General features: G+C 41.9%; 1 protein-coding gene across 21 annotated transcripts in view; it reads right to left on the reverse strand.

Annotated features, from left to right (window-relative positions):
* LOC105494330 (regulator of G protein signaling 6) overlaps positions 1 to 19428 on the reverse strand; it is a 626815-nt gene that overhangs the window by 381601 nt on the left and 225786 nt on the right. The window lies entirely within an intron of this gene.

Below are 19428 nucleotides of genomic sequence, written 5' to 3' on the forward strand. Positions count from 1 at the left end.
AGAATTAAGAGAAAACTTGAATACAAATAGGAGAGTTATAATATAGGAGCTTTCTTACACTGTCTTAGTTTGTGCTGCTATAATAGAATGCTTAGTAATTTATACAGAAAAGATATTTATTTCTCACACTTCTGGAGGCTGGGAAGTCCAAGAGCATGGCATGGGCATCTGGAGAGGACTGTCCCATGGTGGAAGGGGGAAGGTGGAGGCAAGCACATGAAACAAGAGAAAATGGCAGCCAAATGTATCCTTTTATCAGGACCCCACTCCCAAGACAGCAAACCCATTCCCATGATAACAGCATCAACTCAATCACCTCCCAAGGGCCCTACCTCTCAACATTACTGCAATGGCAACCAAGCTCCCAACACAAGAACTCTTGGGGACACATTCAAACCACAACATACACTCTGGCTACCTTGGTTATTAAAATACGTGAGGCGACTTTTCCATTTTTGAAATTGATAATGAACCAAAATAAACCTCAATTAAATAGATGTGGAGCATCACTGAGACAGAATTTCCTATGATAGCCAATTGAGTCTATGATTACCTGAGACCAAGATTTTCTCAAGGAAAGTACAAAAAGCTATGTATCATAAAGGTTAAGATCGAAGTTGCCTTCATCTATCTTGTATAAAGTTTGGGGTGAGCCATTCATTTCCCATTCTATTCAATTACACAAACATTGATTGAGCATCTCTTATATTCAATTTCAACAACAGCTGCTATCTGGAGAGGTGCCTTTGTTTAGTCCAACTTAAGATTTCTGGTGGCTGAGATTTCATTTTCTTGGGGATACATCTGTTACTGAAGCACTACACCCAAAATGCCAGCTCAGATATAAGTAGAGATGTGATACACTGATGTTTCAATGGATCACAGTAGTTCTTGGCAGTTTTAGCCACCATACAAATAATGGAAGAGAAATAAACTTGGCTTGTGATTCTCCCAGCAGTAAAGGCTCAGACTTCCTTCTTAAACCCCGTTAGTTTTGCACCTCTAATCCTGAAAATGCAACTATCACTAGAGATGCTCTGCAGGAGAGCCAACACAGAAAGCACCTGACCCATCAGAATAAAGAGTTGTTCTTCTGACAGTGCTGTTGAATTTGTTGTGATCCTTAAACAACGGTGGTTTTCAAACTTCAATGTGCATTAGAATCATCTGGTAGGCTCATTATAACACTGATCACTGGACACACTTCCAGGATTTTTGATTCAGTAGGTCTGGGGTGGGACCCAATAATCTGCATTTCTAAAAAGTTCCCAGGTGATGCCCATCGCACTGGTATGGGGACTACATTTTGAGAATCACTGTTCCATGAGCTGACTCGATTCACAAATAACCTAAAAGTATAACCCCCTTCAAATATGAAGTTAACAGTGCAGGCGGTGGGGGGTGGGGAAGGGAACATACAAGTCACAAAATATTGGTGTTGGCAGGAATCAGTGCAAATATTTGGCTGAGTATTCTCTGCTTCTTTTGGGATTGGAGTCATACTTTGCACATAGTAGGGACTCACAAAAGGCTCCCCTTTCCTGTCCCTGCCGTGGGGCTATGTTACTGCTAATTAGTAGCACTGCTGCCCACACCTGTTGGACCTGTTGGGAATATCTATTAGTTTAATAAACACTGGACCTACCATGTGCCAGGCACTATTATAAACTGAGCAGTGCTTGCCAGCTCAGGGTGACTGGCTAGAAATTGTCGAGACATGAAATCTAGACTGATAGCCCTCTTCAAGCAAGCCAGCTGAATTTTAGGAATCCCAGCATGCTCTGTCACACCTGGGGCTGGCACTCATATGCAGATTAGGCATGCATTTCAGCCACAAAAAGGGGCAAAGGTGATTAACTTGCATAATAGAGAAAAAGACCTTTGCTCACAATTTTCGGAATAATCTGTTCCAATGCTGGGGCTCATTTGTTCTATTTTCACTTTTCAAAGCAGCTTCTTACTTTTCCAGAGAAAGTCTTGGGCCAGATTTCTGTTTTATGATTTTCTGGTTACTTTTATAATTGAGATATTCTTAGTTTTTGCCAGGTCAGAAGTATGTTCTGGATCCCACATGACAAAACGTGGTGCATAAATGTCTAGAAACCATCAGTACAGATATTAACAAACCCAAGGTGGGGACTTTCCCCAAGATCAGATAACATCAGTTCTTTCTGGATCTATGAGGGCATTGCCACAAGTGCAGGACTATTCTAAGTCTGAAAGTTTGAACTATTTATCGAAATTAGGAAGACCTTTCCCCTTTAAAAAGTTCTGTGGTATTACCTGAGATGTTCACTACTAACACTCTGTTTTGTTACAGTCCGTGACCCTGCAATTTAGGTAGCCTATCCCTAGGTGGCAGTAATGTATCAGCACCTCCCATCCTTGAGTAGTGCTTTTGGCAAAACCTTTCTCTCTCTTCAATACGAAGAATTTTCATGAAACATTTTGTATATACCAGATAACAAGCTAAGAACCAAGAATAGAAAGACAAACCGACCTGGCCCTGACTTCGTCACAAGTATAATTCTTTATCAAAATAGTTACACTTCAGCATATAATAAACACAAGTTGTAAAGATGTTTTGGTGCAGCTCTTGAATGAGCTAATTGGAACTCAAGGAGGCCTAGAACGTCTCAGGATAGAAGGAGGTCAGGAAAGACTGGCCTCTGGTAATATGTCAGGACCAGGACTGTCTGAGGGGGAAAGGGATGTCCCTCCTGCAGGAGGCTGGGTTCTTTGGTTGGAGGAAGCACTCTGAGATACCACAAGTGTGGGCTCCACCTAGTAGGGCAGGGGCTGGGTGGCCACAGCTTTAGGCAATGTCAGGAAGAGTATCAGAGATAGCTTAGTGTATGTGATGCTGGCTAGTGACTGCAACTGGAGTTAATCTGTAAGTGAGTGAGTGAGTGAATGAATGAATGAAAATGGTCCACCAACCTATGTCCATCCTGAGATCTGGTTCTCAGTAAGTGAGAAAGAACAGCCAGCAGACCAGCAGGTGCTTTGGCTGCAGGAGTGTGAGTCAGGGAGGAAACAGACTAGCACCTATGGGAAAAGGTTGTCTGGTAGGCAGCAAAAAGTGGGGGAGGAAGAAAACAGGCTCAGCCACTGCCCTTGAAGAACCAGTGGTACATGGCTAGGCTGGTCAGATAATGAAAAGCCTAAGAACACATTTTCATATTCTTTCAACATGTAGTTGTGGATGTTAAGATAACAGCATGAAGTAAACTGGGCATTTCTTAGTAATTTCCATGTGATTTTCTCCTATTACTAGAATTGGTCATTCACAACTAAGCCATTATTGATGCAATTATGAGATGATGAAATCTCAAAGGCCATTTAGAAATTACCCTATACAAGCCCTTATATTTTATAAATGAGACAATAAGATCTAAGGGATCCTGTAATATACCCACAGCTAATTATTTTGTATTGTGCTAGAAGACAAAACTAGAAAGCAGACCAAAAACCTTTCCGTTACTTAAATCTACCTCCGTGCCCCTTTACTTGAGTCCTTTTGATCATTATTCCCATGTCAGCTTTCCCTGGACCTATATGAAGTAAAAAGTTATTCTTAATGAGTCTTCCCTAGTCTCTAATTGGAATGGCACAATGCTTCCCCTGGGATTTCTCCAGCATCCTTCCTTTCTGCCCCAGCACAAGCCATCTACTTACCCTGCTCACAAGAGAGCATTTTCAGCCTCCCTGCTGTCAGACACCCTGTTTACTACCTTTGTCATGGGCAGAAGAATAGAACAAATCAAGTAAAAAGATACAAATAGGCCTACCTATATGTGGCCTCTGGAACCTGTAATTCGAATCTTATCCATCTGAGAGACATGGGTGCCTATGTCCACCAAAAGACAAGCACAAGATGTTCACAGCGGTTTCATTTAAAAAAAAATTAGAAATAACTCAAATTTCCATCAACAGGTGAATGGATAAACAAATTGTGGTTTATTCATGCTGTGGAATTATACACAGCATTAAAAAATAACTGATACATGCAAAATCTTAGATAAATTTCATAAATGTTACATTGAGGAGAAGAAAGTCAGACACAAAAAGGTACATATATCATTTCATTTATGTGAAGTTAAAGAATAGGCAAAATTGATTGATGGTGATGGAAGCCAGAATAATGGTTATCTTGGGGAGAAACTGGAAAAGGGCACAAGAGATCCTTCTGGGGTGGTGGGTTGGTCTGTATCTTGACCTAAGTGAACGTTACATGGGCGAGTGTGTGTGTGCACATGTGCGTATGTGTAAAAGTTCATGGAGACAGATAAGAGCAGTGGAATTTATATTTTCAGCCTCTTCCAGTTTAAAATAAATCTTTCCTGGTTTAAAATAATCTTTCTATTCAGGCAGATTCAAATATTTTCATGAACTCATCACTGTTCACAGACCTAAGTTCACTCTTTCCCAGCTTCCTCCCTCACTTCCAAGCAGCCTGGACTCCCAGAAGGCTTCAGGCTTGCTCTTGGCTCTTTGAAAGGGGAGTGTCTCTATCATATGTGGGCAAAGGGATGTCAGGAGGAAACGGCACAGCACAGCGGTGCATGGCCATACCCTCAGCCGGCTCTGCGTGCCATCTGAAATCCTCATACCTTTTGGTGGTATCTATTTCTGTGGTCTTTCCCCCTTGCTCCCAAGGCACCAGAACAGGTCTGCAGGTCCCACCCTTAGCAAACTCAAGGAGCAAAATCCCATTCTCCCCTTCCTGTAGAGACTCCCTAAAGCACACGGGGAAGTGTGCCCCATGTCATCTCTCCCTATAAGGGGTGGGAGGAGGGATGATGTATCACTTCCTTGGGTTCCATAAATGTAGTTCTCCAAAACTCACGCTTTCCCCCCTCCCTCAAAAACTGCTTCCAAGCAATGGACTTATCTCACTGTTATGAGACCCCAAAACAAATTTTGCCTTACTCCAACTAAGGCGTGGACTGGAAGGATCTCCACAGGGACTCAGGGCCACCTATGAGATTTGCCACTTGGAATGTATTGTCTTTGTTTTCAATGGAGAACTTCTTCCAGAGGATTCCATGTCCTTCCAATAAGCTCTGAGATGGAGAGGAGCCTGGTGGTGAACTGGGGGAGCAAGGAAGGGTATCTCTTGGTGATAGTTCATAGCATCAAGAGACAGGCTCATTCTCCCAAGCCACACGGGCCGAGAGTAGGGGGTGAGCACTGCCCATATTCTGGGTCAGTTTCCTCAATCCCTTCCCCTCTCTCCCTCCCTTCCCCGCTCCCTCCCCAGTCGGTAGTGCTGCCCTAGCATTTCAGCTGATACTTAGAAAGCACATACAAGCCGCTGGGCGCTGTGCTGACCCTAGGAGTCTCGTGACACTCAACACAGCCCCCACCCTTGAGGAATCTCTAATGGAGTCTCACTAACTAGAGTGCTCATTTGTGCACTTCTTTGTTTCATCCTAAACCACTGTGTTCCAGGATAGTTTACTTTCTCCTAAGCCAATGAATGGTCTTCTCCATTCCACACAAACTTACTTGAGAGGAGGAATGCATCTCATTTCATCTTGGAATTTCCCAGAGGGTCAGCCCAGCCCCACGCCTAGAACATAACATGCACTCAACTAAGGTTTATTGAATGCATGCATGAAGGAAGTGAGTCAGTATAGATAGGTCACAACCGTGCTACTTTGTCTTCGGTGGAAAGAAAAGTTGATTATTGGCACAGGCTATGAAACATTAGTATCACTAACTGAAAATTCTAAAAATCACAGTGTGCTGAGGCGTATCCTCTGTTGCTTTCTTTTGCTTCCTCTCTCCTACGCTAGAATACTTAACCAGAACATAAGAGTTCCAGGTACATGGTATGCAAATGGCAAACAAAAGGAGAGAATTATTCCGGGTTCTGTGAGGATGGAGAGAATGATTTTTGGAGGAAAGACTCTAGGTCAAAACAGAAAAATTGCCAGGAAAACTTTTAATAATTGCAGAAACAAAGAAGTTCTGCAAGATGACTGGCCATTGCATGACATTCGGCACCATCCCTCTACTGCAATGTGGAGCAGCTCCAAGACAGGTAAATCGATCCCTTAATGTATGCCATGGAGAACAGAGCTGTCTGGGACCTGGAGGCTCAGGCAACCACCCTGACTGCTTTCCTTCCTGTGCAGCAATTGAATGTTTGCATCCCTTTCCATTTCATAGCCAGTAGGGAAAACGCTTGATAGGTTCATTCTGCATAAGGGCATCTGTGAGGGCTGCCAGCTGCCAAAACTGCCACCTCCTGACATCACTGAGACCTCAGACTGACAGCCATGCTGTTCAATGGTTGACTAGCTCTGATAGGTGGGTGGGTCACCAGAAGCCATATCCTGGCACCAAATCCCTTCCAATCTGTGGGTAGTTGGGAGGCTCCTGGCTTGCAGGAGGTGAAAAAAACCAAGACATAAGCCTTGTATCACAGTTCATGCACTCTGACTGGGTCCACTTCAGGACTGGCTAGATACTGGGATGGCAAGTGGTCTTTCTAAGACCACTTAAGAGGTGAATTACATGATATATTCTGGGGAGATTCAAAGAAAAACAATCTTTTCTGATACCCTCTTGTCAAGTTTACTCCTAAAACATCCTTGAGCTCCCCTCCCTTGTGGCTGGGGGGCTCAGAGCCACCTCCCAAGAACTGCATTTGGTTCAGCATCAGATGTCTTAAAATCCCATGTGGTCACCGGGCGTGGTGGCTCATGACTGTAATCCCAGCACTTTGGGAGGCCGAGGCAGGTGGATCACCTGAGGTCGGGAGTTCAAGACCAGCCTGACCAACATGGAGAAATGCTGTCTCTACTAAAAATACAAAATTAGCCAGGCGTGGCGGCATATACCTGTAATCCCACCTACTCAGGAGGCTGAGGCAGGAGAATTGCTTGAACCCAGGAGGCAGAGGTTGCGGTGAGCTGAGATCATGCCATTGCACTCGAGCCTGGGCAACAAAAGCGAAACTCCATCTCAAAAAAAAAAAAAAAAAAAAAAAAAAAAATCCCATGTGTTCTCACCCCATAAAGCACAGGAGTGCAGGAGCATAAGGGACTGAAGCTGCTTCTGCAGGGAGAAGCCACCATGCTGCTCCTTGCCCCCTCACCCCATACTCAGAGCAGAAACGGGGTCTGCCAGTGTGCTCCAGGCACAGCATAAGAGGCTGTGGCCCTACAAATCTAAGAGGGTATTCTCCTCTTTACAGGTGGCCTGGGCATCCTCTCGAATCACTCTGAATGGGAAATCCTGGCAAGCTGAGGATCAATTATCAAGAGGATACAAAATAAAGAAATATAAAATACTTTTGAAAAAGAAATAAAGCTTTCATCTTCTGTTGGCACCATAGCCCTAAGGAGAGGAGAGGACAGGAAGGTTCCAGTACGTTATTTTGATCCAAAGATCTCAGGGACATTGAGTGTTTTTAAATAAAATTCACGAGACAGTCCCAAAGCCCAGATAGACAGCTCTTGTGGAAATGTCCCTCACCCATTCAAGAGACGAAGTTATAGGAGAGGGATGGAAGAAATGTGTGTCATGGGAAAAACGTGTCGTGTCATGACAGCTGTCTCCCTGAATGCGCATTTTATTGGTGAATGTTCTTGGCAAGTCAAAGCATGAAGATGGCATCTGATCCTGCCGTGATCATGGATGTCCTGCAGAAAACCATTCTGTCACCACGACTGGCCACAGCACAGGCTCTCCTGGGTTAGAAAAAGGGGCCATGCAGAAAGGGAGTTGAGTTTACTTTTCCATGCTCACCCAGGGGAATGTGGTTCTAGAGGTTTCTCCACTTTGGCACTACTGACATTCTGAGCCAGATCATTCTGTTGTGGGCAGCTGCCCTGTATATTGTAGGATGTTAGCAGCACTCCCAGTCTCACACACGAGATGCTAGCAGCACCCTTCCCCGAAGCATGACCACCAAAAATGTCCCCAGATTTTGCAAAATCCCCAGCAGGAAACATGTCTGCCAGTATGTTCCAGGCACAGCATAAGAGGCTGTGGTCCCACAAATCTAAGACAGTATTTTCCTCTTTACAGGTAGCCCGAGCATCCTCTCAAATCACTCTGAATGGGAAATCCTGGCAGCAGCCCTGTCCCAGGTAGGGCAGAAAAAATATCTCCAGTTACTGCAAACTCACCCCTGGTTCAGAACTACTGCTTTAGAGCCAGAAAAGCCTGGGAGAGCTCATGCAGTTCTCTGCTGAAATGTCACCATAGCTCAGCCGACATTATTTGTCATCAGAAGCGCTTACCTCCACCTGACAGAGGATATATTTGTTTTCTCTCTGGCTCCTTGACTAGACATTCAGGTCCTCAAGTGGAGTGACTTTGTTTCAGTCACTGTTGTAATGCCAGTGCCTGGCACACAGTTGGCACTCAATAAAAATCCACTAAGCACGTGAAAGGGACTTGAGGACACAGTGCTAGATCTAATGCCAAATTGCTCACTTCTCACATATTCTAAAAGTTTAACATTTTAAAGTGCAATAACCATCACAATTAGTGGTAATTGCAAAATATTAGGAGGGAGTCAACAAAATACCACCTGAATTACACCCATCAATGCTGGGGGGAGGATGTCTATGTGTATACAATAATATACATAACACATGTTTACAAATATGCATATAAGTATATGTGTGTGTGTACCACTTCTCATTGCTATAAAAATAAACATTAAAAAACACAACCTAATTTTTGTAATCTCCCAAACAGTAACTCATACCACTTACTAAGCCTCAAGGGTGTTGTGAGGATAACATTTGTAAAATACACTGGCTTCCTCCTCTAAAAGGCATTACTAGATTACACAAAAGAAATATGACATCATCTCAAAAGGACTGCTGAGTGAGGTTGTATGGAAATCTAAAAGAGTTCAGATGCATCTTAAATCATCACAGTTTTTGATTTTTGCAAACTAGCGCAGCCCATTAGGAAGGGAATGAAATTGATTTCCTTGGAAGCCCCACCCTGCCAACGAGCCATTTTTGTATCCCTGAGCAGCCTGAATCTTTGTGAAACTTCCATCTTTAAATGAGTTAGCCAGATCCCGAATCACAAAATGCCACACCTTAGGGAATGACCATGAGGCACGGCAAGCTCATCGACCCTGCAGGAGAGCAGTGTGGTTAAGAGTTTAGCTTCTGGAGCCAGATGGCCTAGGTGAGAATCCCCAGAAATGCCAGGCAAGTTACTTAATTTCTGTGTCTTGGTTATCTCCTCAGCAAAGCGGTATAATCTCACTACCTATCTCATGGGTTGTTGTAAGGGTTGAATGATAAAATGCATATAAAACACTTACTAATAATTCAGATTTCAATATGAAAGGTCAGGCTAATTGAACTCACACTTTGCAGATTACTGTTTCCTCTCCTCTACCACTAAAGATAACAAAGCTGAAGTCAAGATGTGCTCTTGGGCTATGAAGTTTCATGATAGAAGTCAGAGAGGACAAATTGTTCCTTCTCCTTTTACTTCAGAAGGTGAATATTCCCCCCACCCTTAAAACAAATCTGAGCACAGATCACCCTCAAGATATTTTAGGTGAGAAGTGAAGGAAAGTTAACATTTGGTAAAACCTCTATCACAGTGGTACTTCATCTTTTCAGTGCCTTGAGGGCACCCTCAAGTTGGGAAACACTGGACTGTTGCTAGTATAGACTGACTAAAAAGAGCTTCAAAGAATCCTCTTTTCTCTACCACTAGGCTGGCAGTTCTCGTACAGGACATTCTTCCACTTGAATTTTTGCAGCAAGTGAAAGTTGTCACTCCTCTCTACAATGACTGGCTGAAAAAAAGAAGTTGATGGGATCTGTGTGTTCATGCACAGGTCCACACATATGTATATGTGCATCGTGTGTGTGTGTGTGCATATGTACACATGCATGCACAGACAAAATCCCTTCAGCTTTTCTTTTTTCCTCTTCAGCATGTGGGCATGTATGTGTGAGAATGCATGGATATGTGTGTAATTAAAGAAAAGGGTGAGGCTTAGACATACTGGTTATTTAATAATTTAGTTCTATGCACAATTTAAACCAATAAGCAAAAATTACCTAGATTTCTTAACTTTAAATGTCTCAATATAGGACATTCTGGTGAAGCTTTTAAGATACTGGATCTGCCCAATCCAACACAGACAGCAATTATTGGAGACGGCATGTACCCTGAGACATACAAATGCACACCCAATAACCCGTCCATCTTATTAGTACCCTATATCTCCAGATCCATAGGGAAAAACATAAATCAGTAAATCTCTCCTGTTAACACCTTAGAGGCTGATCTTTAAGGGCTTTTCTGTACCTATCACAGGTACTACAGATTGTTCCTGATTGGACTGTTCTGTATACTACGAATGAATGGATGAATAGGTAAATATGTAAATCATTGTACTCCTTGTGATAACAAAAAGATATTTTTATCATTCTAGCTATCTAAATAAGCCATAGAAATCAATGTTGACCTAAATAAATCATAGCCAAATGACAATAAGATAATGGAGTTAAGAGAGATGAAACTTACATGCTTATCTCTGTATCTTCTTTTAATTGGGCTCATAGGGATTGTGCAAATCAGTCACCTCACCTATTCACTGGAGCAATGGCAGTTTTCACCTCTTAATCTTGCTGCTACTGAAAAGTGAAGGAGGCCATTGAAGAAGGAAAAGATAAAAAAATGAGGGAGCTAGACCAGGAAGGGACACCAACTCAGGGTCTGTCACCTGCCCCACTAGCTCAAAGCAGAATGCCAGGACTGGGAACTCAGGGAGAGGAGCAGTCAGGGCCATTACTATCTTTTCCTTTAGACCACTAGACCTAATAACTAAATAAGCATTCCCCCTTAAAGAAAAAATACCTGGTATTTAAAAAATGACTTATTTGAAATTTACAACTGGGCTAATAAGGGATTGAAATAGGTTCAATTACTGAACCTAAAACAGTGCCCAATATTTAAAACAGCGCCTGGCAAAAACACACACGAAATGATTCGGTGAACAAGTGAGAGAATGAGAATTAAATTAGTCCAGCTACCAGTCCTCGAAAATTGCCATGAAAAATTAGGTAGTGAAAACATTCACAATATATGAGTACATTTGACAAAGAAGAAAATAGAATGGTGGTAGTCTAGAGACTGATCATTACCCTCCACCAGCTATGTTATATCTTCTGTGATCAATAGGTCTATAAAAAAGTACATTTTGTTCCTTAGAGCATTTTCAAATTGTGAGATGGAACCACTCCTTCCAATTATTCTTTGACCTCAAACAAGAAGGTCTGCTATGCTTCCTTAGATTTCTCAAACCTGCCTCCACTCTTCGTCTATTTCTAAAGTCTAACACAGACAGACCTCAGCAGTACACTTGGCTAGCTAGTGTCACCATATAATGAGATCTTCCCCATCTAGAAAACTCCTGAATTTGGAAGCTCCTGAGTATGTGAAACAACATAATTCCCTATTTTCTTTGCCATATAAATGTTCTAGTCTGTATTCAGCATTCATTTTGCTTTGTCATAGAAATTTTCTTTGTCATATAAATTTACTAGTCTGTATTCAGGATTAATTTTGGAAAAATAATTACATAAAGGAATTCACAAATATAACAAAAAATGATAGCTCTTCAATTTCTATTTACCTATATATTTTTAAAAATAAGAAATCTGGTAAAACAAAACTGCAACTAAAGTGGAGATTTTGAAGGCAGGAAGATAATGGAAGTAGCAGAGACGAAGGAATTCTATGACCATCAGTAAAAACCAGTAAGGAATAACAAAGTCAGTCTGCGTGTGTGTGTGTGTGTCTCCAAAATGGGACTAGAAGGGAGGGTTTGAAGGGATGTGCATAGGAAAGATAATATCTATCTGGATCTTCTAAAATTTATCAATTAACTCTAAGATATCTTAGAATCTGTTACCTATGCTGTTTTGGTAAATTCAGTAATATGAGTACTTTATAAAAAGGTATTTTCTAGAATGTGTGACAGAATTTTATCAGTGCATTATCACATTCAACATAGCAGGAATTGCCTGAAAGGGTTTTAACTTGCAAGATAAACACATGTCAACAGAGAACAGAACCATTTCGGATTACAGAGTTCTGGAGAAACAGGCACAATAAAGAATGATTCTGAGCAAAAACATTGACAGGAAGAGGCAATCTTAGTGTTTGGTTGCCTGGTCTCTTCAAACACATGGCACATCACAACACATTTGTTCTTTTCAGCAATATTTTCAGAAAACGATGTGCTGGCATTTGTAAACATGTTGCTTGGGTGGAAAGATGTCCAAGCACAAAGCAAACTGTAAAAATCCATGCAGCGTATTTTGCCAGAACAAACCACTAGACCACAACGAATAAACGCAAAGCCCCCAAGGAATCCCAGCAATGCACTTTTGAATTGTGAGCTAGGAGAAAGATATTGGCTGTACAGTATAACTACTCGCAGCTAAGGTGATAGGAGAACACACTGCTCATTACAGGTGACGTCACTTAGGAAACTCACACTGCACATCATCCTTCCTCATAATGATGCAACTACTGCACTGCTTTGTTTCTCCTTTACAGACTCTGTTCCCCACAAGCAAATCCACCTGTTGGGTAGATGTTCTCCAGAGATTCTTCCTTGCATCCCTGGCTGGTATAAAGACGCTGCATGGGCATCTCATAATCACTGCACATACACATTATGCTGACTTTTCTGTGTCTGTGCCTGACTCATGTTCTAGACATGGTGAGCAATTCAAAGTGAGAGCCCTGGATTCTTTGCTTCTCTATTCCTAGCAGGGTTCCTGGCTCCTTGTTGGAATTCCCAAAGTATCAGCTGAGCTACCACTGAAGTAAGTGCCCCTTAGACAGAAGAGGAGGGCCTTCAAGAGCTCCAACCTTCCTGGTCTCACCTCCATCCTGACTGGTTGCTGAAGCCATGTCTGCTTTAGAAGTTTGCAAATTTACCCTGATTTTATAAATAGAAAAAAAAAAATGACGGCAGGCACAGTCAGGCATCACCTTTGTCAAGTCTGCTGAAAAATAACTCTAAATGTTTTACCATTTGTTAAAACTCTAGAATAAAATTATGATTATAAATTTAAGTCAGTTGCTGTTTATTCAAAATGTACCTCCACTAGTTAAGCATTATCACCATTCAACTCAAGATAGCCAACAAAAAGGAAGAGAGGGAAGGGGAGGGGAGTGGAGGGGAGGGCAAAGTCATGACATTTTCCACTTCTGAAAATAACACTGGTTTTGAGTCACTTAACTGCACCCTGACACTTCATAGTTGTGAGCTTCTTGCTCTGTTATTCTAAGGTTTCAGTTCCTCATTATAAAATGGAAAATAATTCCCGTATCAATGGGTTGTGCTGAAGATCCAATGAGGTGATTTCCTTAAGATGTTTGACACAGAGATCTCCCACAACAAACTCCAGGTCCCTTTCTCTCCCTCCTCACTTGTCCTTGCTTCCTTTCTCCGCCCAACCTCATGGCTGGTCAGGCAGGGCTGCCGTGAACATCTAAAGAGTGGCCGGATGAAATATTCCATCTGAGCTCCACTTGATAGGGTGAGTGAAACAAACAACCTGCAGATCAAAGACTTTGTTGTCGTTTTACCACTGTAGAGCAGTACAGTTCTGAAACTTTGTGCCTGGAAAGCAGAGATTCCTTCCCTCTGCTGGGCTCTCCTTGACTCTCATAAGAAAATCTCTTTGCATAAAAGAAAACAAAATACTACAACTAATAGGACAGCTGTAGACAAGGGAGTGAGGCACAGCAGACTGGTAGAGGGCAGGTTAAACAATCCCCTTGCTGGCTAAAACACATCATTTCCCCCACAAAACCTTCTTAGGTGACTAACCAGCAAAAAGTTGAACCTTTTCATTTTATTCACCATTACCTTTGCATGCCTTCCTCTTGCCACCTCACGCAACAAAGATTCATACTTGAACAGAAACGTTCTCTTTCCATAACCTCACAGCAGGGATTTCAAAGCTTCCACAACTGCTTTTTTTTTTTTTTTTTTTTGAGATGGAGTCTTGCTCTGTTGCCCAGGTTGGAGTGCAGTGGCACAATCTTGGCTCACTGCAACCACCACCTCCCAGATTCAAGGGATTCTCCTACCTCAGCCTCCTGAGTAGCTGGGATTACAGGTGAGTGCCACCACACCTGGCTAATTTTTGTATTTTTAGTAGAGATGGGGTTTCACCATGTTGGCCAGGCTGGTCTCAAACACCTCACCTCATGATCCACCCACCTAGGCCTCCCAAAGTGCTGGGATTACAGACATGAGCCACCACACCCGGCCTCATAACTGCATATTTTACTGACAAATCCCGAGTGTCTCTTGTCTGGGTTTTCCCCCATGTTTTCCGGCCTGCTAAGTGTTGCTATTTATGCATTTATTTTCAGGGGCTCAAGCCAAAGCCTTACCAATCTCACATACTCTTGAGAGTCCAGTACCTGCCTCAAAATTTCTGTGAATTCCTAATAGGTTTACATGCTCCAACATTGGTTGACTGTGACTTGGTGAACCCACTGAATTATCAACCTCACTGGCATTTCATCTCCTGTAGTAATTCTCTTTTACCAACCACCTCATAAGCTAATGTGGAAACAATTAGATTTTTAATTTCCCAAAAAGAAGGCTCTAATAGGTGCAGTAGCCTTATAAAGATTTTATTTTATTTTCATTATTTTTTAATTTTTTATTTCCATAGGTTTTTGGGAAACAGGTGGTATTTGGTTACATGAGTAAGTATTTTAGTGGTGATCTGTGAGATCGTGGTGCACCCATCCCCCGAGCAGTATACACCGAACCCAGTTTGTGGTCTTTTATTCCTCACCCTCCTCCCATTCTTTCTCCCAAGTCCCTGAAGTCCATTGTATTATTCTTACACTTTGGATCCTCATAGCTTAGCTCCCATACATGATGTTTGGGTTTCCATTCCTGAGTTACTTCACTTAGAATAATGGTCTCCAGTTACATCCAGGTTACTGCAAATGCCATTATTCATTCCTTTTTATGGCTATATAGTGTTCCATCATATATACATATACATGTGTATATGTGTATATGTGTGTGTGTGTGTATGTGTGTGTGTGTGTATCACAGTGTCTTTATCCACTCATTGATTAATGGGCATTTGGACTGGTTCCATATTTTTGCATTTGCGAACTGTGCTGCCATAAATATGCACATGCAAGTATCTTTTTCGTATAAAGACTTCTTTTCCTCTGGGTAGATATCCAGTAGTCATGTGAAGGTTTTAGAAAGTGTGGCAGACAGAGGTTATGAAATAGCAAAGCTCAATAACAGGAGACATCACTGTCTTACAGTTGCCTGGCCCCACTCCTGTCCTACCTCAGGGACCATCTCCTGGGCTGGCCTCCTTAGCCCCTACTCCAGACATCACATGCCCAAGCCCATCATCCTTGTCAGAGCTTACCCTACCTTTTTCTACTCCCCAGAACTCATGAAATTCCTCTGGTTTCATTTTGCAGATGGTTTAGCCTTATCTTTGCTGTAAAACATCCTTCCAGATAGCCCAGCAGGGAATAAAGGTGGGTCAGGGTCCACACTTTTCACACTCCAAGAAGCCCAGCAAAGGTATTTTTCTAAACTAAGGGTAGAAATAAATCCAACCTTTCCCTCCAGTGAGTAAAAGAGCAATCATTTCTTTTTTTCCTCATATAGTTTTTTTTCCTGCTGTACTAATTAGGTATTTTATGCTAGTTAGGTGAACAATGTCAAATACATACAAGTGCAAATTATTGGCTACGTCATAGTCTAGGTTTTCATTCTTGGAATTTTGAGAAAGAATTCACATCACTCAAATTTCGTAGAATTCTGCTCTGCTATTAACCTTGCCCTTGAGTATATTACAAAAACACAGAGGACTAGATGAGAGGAAGAACAGAAGAGATGAAATGATTTGAAGTCAAATACCCTGGATAGACTCCCTCTTCCCGTGGGTTTCCCACAGAACTTAAGAACAAGAAGGAAACAAAGAAAATAGAAGCACCATTACACAATACAAAAAACAACTCAAACTTAGTTTTTTCTCATCTGTTATCCGTCACTGTAGTTGATGGATGTGTTCAGTTTAATGCAAGCAAGTCTGGCTGTAAACAGAATTGACATGAAAGGCACTGTTATTCAGCACTCCTGTAGTTCAGCAACTTGCTAAGGTTGTAGAAAGAGGGCCCAGAAATACATTCAGAAACTTCAGAATATTTCAGTAATAACCTCGCCACAGTGTCTGTTTTGAGCCCCCTAGCTCATGGCACCTGTGTGGAAAATTCCACCCCGCCTCATCCAAGACTGGCTCTGGGGTCATCCTTGAGGAATGAGGAACTGGTACCACGAGAGGTCAGAAGGAGATTCACACAGATTCTTTCATACCCCGTTGTGAAACTTAGAATACTTCCTCAATGCAAGCAAAAGTCTGTACCTATTGCCATTGCCTCCCCTTTATTACCTTTCTTTATTATTATACTTTAAAGTTCTGGGCTACATGTGCAGAACATGCAGGTTTGTTACATAGGTATACACATGCCATGGTGGTTTGGTGCACCCATCAACCTGTCATCTACGTTAGGTATTTCTTCTAATGCTATCCCTCCACTAGACCCCCAGTCCCCGACAGGCCCCAGTGTGTGATGTTCCCCTCCCTGTGTCCATGTGTTCTCATTGTTCCACTCCAACTTATGAGTGAGAACATGCGGTGTTTGGTTTTCTGTTCTTGTGTTAGTTTACTGAGAATGATGATTTACCAGCTTCATCCAAGTCCCTGCAAAAGACATGAACTCATCCTTTTTTATGGCTGCACAGTATTCCATGGTGTATATGTGCCACATTTTCTTTATCCAGTCTGTCATTGATGGGCATTTGGTTTGGTTCCAAGTCTCTGCTATTGTGAATAGTGCCACAATAAACATGTCTTTTTATAATCTTACGTGCTTGGATTCTACAAATTCTAAAAAGTAGGTGGTTGTATTAGTTTGGTAGGGCTATCATAATAAAATACCACAGACAGTGTGACTTAACCAACAGAAATTTATTTTCTCACAGTCCTGGAGGGCTGGAAGTTCAAAGTCAAGGTGTCAGCATGCTTGGTCTCTGAAAGGGCTCTTTTTATGGCTTGTAAGTGTCCTCACAAGTTCCTTCCTCCATGCATGTGTTTCCTTTGTGTCTCTCCGTGTGGCCAAATTTTTTCTTCTTGTAAGGACAACAGCCATATGCGATTAGGACCCATCCCAAGGGCCTCATTTTCACTTTAACTTAATCATCCTTTAAAAGACTGTATCTCCAAATACAGTCACATTCTGAGACACTGAGGGTTAGGACTTCAACACAGGACTTTTAGGGGAACACAGTTCAGCCCATCACAGTGGTCAAGGTAAATAACTCACCAATGGGACTGAATTTCTCTCCACCTAATACTACTTCATTCATTCTTGCCACATGCAATTAAACGACAAGGATCATGTGTGAATCAAAACAGTAGTCCTCTCCTATGGTATTCGATGACTCTTTTACATATTTATTGGCTTCCAATTTCACAGGTTGATTTGACTATGAGGGGAAAAAATAGTTATAGTTCTGCCTTCAAAAAGCACACTGGATTTGTTAAAATCATTTTTATTCTCCCACCTGAATTCAATGCATTTTAAGACATAACATGGGCATTTCCAGTTGCCCAGGGAAGAGGTTTAGATTATATCTATGTTTATGATTTGATTGAACAACAGTTACTATTTATTGGGCACCTACTAGTTTCCAGGCAATATTGAGCCGTTTAGTACAAAGTTAAGTAAATACTGGTGCTCACCCATAAAGTGGCTCTTGGCCTCACTGGTAAAAGACACATGCATAAAGAACTGTAATTCAATATGATAAAAATAATTTTGTAAAGCATCTTAAGTTGAAATTAAAATCTTGAAATTATCAAGACCGGTCAACCTTACAGAAATTTGCAAAGTTTCAAGTTGGCAAGACCTAGTCACGTTAATAATATCTTCCTCCAAGAGCGCCTCATCACTGAGAGAATAGAGATTTCTCCCCATTTGTTTTTGGTCTCCATGCTTGAGGATACAATAAGGATCCCCACTTTGGAGAATAGGGAGAACTTGTATTCAGTACAGTGTTATCAGTGTTTCATTAGGAGCCCTATGGGGGAAAAAAAAATCACAGGCCGTATGTGGAGCACTGGAAACACATCACAAAACCCACACACGGAGATCACTTGGCAGAGCTGGCACATGACTGGGAAATCTGAGGCAACTAAATTCCACCAGTCCGATCTAGGAAACCATCACATTCAAAGATTGCCTTTAGCATCAAATAGCCAAGGAGGGTTCAAAGTTCAGCCACCTGAATAAGATCACAACCTGGATGCACTGACTGAGAGACAGAGAGGCAGAGGTCTGCTTTGAGGTCCTTCTCATCCAGAGTTTGCCTCCTTCATTGCTTCTCTTCTTCGGATGCCTTACTCTTTGGAGCGCCTACCCTTACTCTGTGCTGAGGCCATCCCACGGTAGCCCACACTCTGGCCCTCCTTCCTGGGAAAAATCCTATATATTTTTGGAGTTCTTGTTCTTTACCGATAGATGTTCTGAATAACACTGCCATATGCCCTGAGATGGTTCACATAATGTCTTAGAGCCTCCGTCTCTTCTTCTGTAAAATGTAACTAACTCCTTCTACTCCATAGGGCTGTTATAAGGGCAGAGAAGAAAGCAGATAGGAATGTGCTTTGTAGTTTGTTAAAGTTTAACAACAACAATAGCAATTAATGTTTATAGAAAGCCAACCACAGGGAAGACACTATTCTAAGCACTATATTAGGTATTAGCTCATTCACCTTCTAAAGAACCATAAGGTAAATGCTATTGTTATGCTGCTTGTTCAGATGAAGGAAGAATCACAGGTGGGTTAAGTAACTTGCCAAAGGCTACGCAGAAAGAAAGGGGTGGAGCTGAGATTTGAACCCAGGCCGAAAACTCTAGAGCCCTTGCTATTCCCCCTCAATGTTAGACCGAATATTCTAAATAGGCTGCTCCATGTCCCAAATCTTAGGTTCCCTAAGTAGCTGTCATATATTAGTACTTTTATGTAGTTTGGTAAATTAATTCATCTAGTAGTTCACTGGCTCTATTATTACCCCTCTTACATAAAAAGAGTGCATGTTTACGGAAATTATCTTAAAACATTACTTGATTCAACCAGGTGATTCTAGTGATGATATAACAGGTACCAGGAGATGACGAACATAATTTGGGGCAGATGGTGGGTAGAGGAGGGGTTGCTGGGTCTTGAAATACCCCTTAAAATATCTTGTAATTACCTAAGTGTAAAGCCCCCAAAAGAGAAAGTCTTCAAAAAGACTGGCTGTTATGGACAGAATTGCATTCCCTCAAAAAATTACATGT

The sequence above is a fragment of the Macaca nemestrina genome, chromosome 7, assembly GCF_043159975.1.
Source record: "Macaca nemestrina isolate mMacNem1 chromosome 7, mMacNem.hap1, whole genome shotgun sequence".
Classification (NCBI taxonomy): Eukaryota; Metazoa; Chordata; class Mammalia; order Primates; family Cercopithecidae; genus Macaca; species Macaca nemestrina.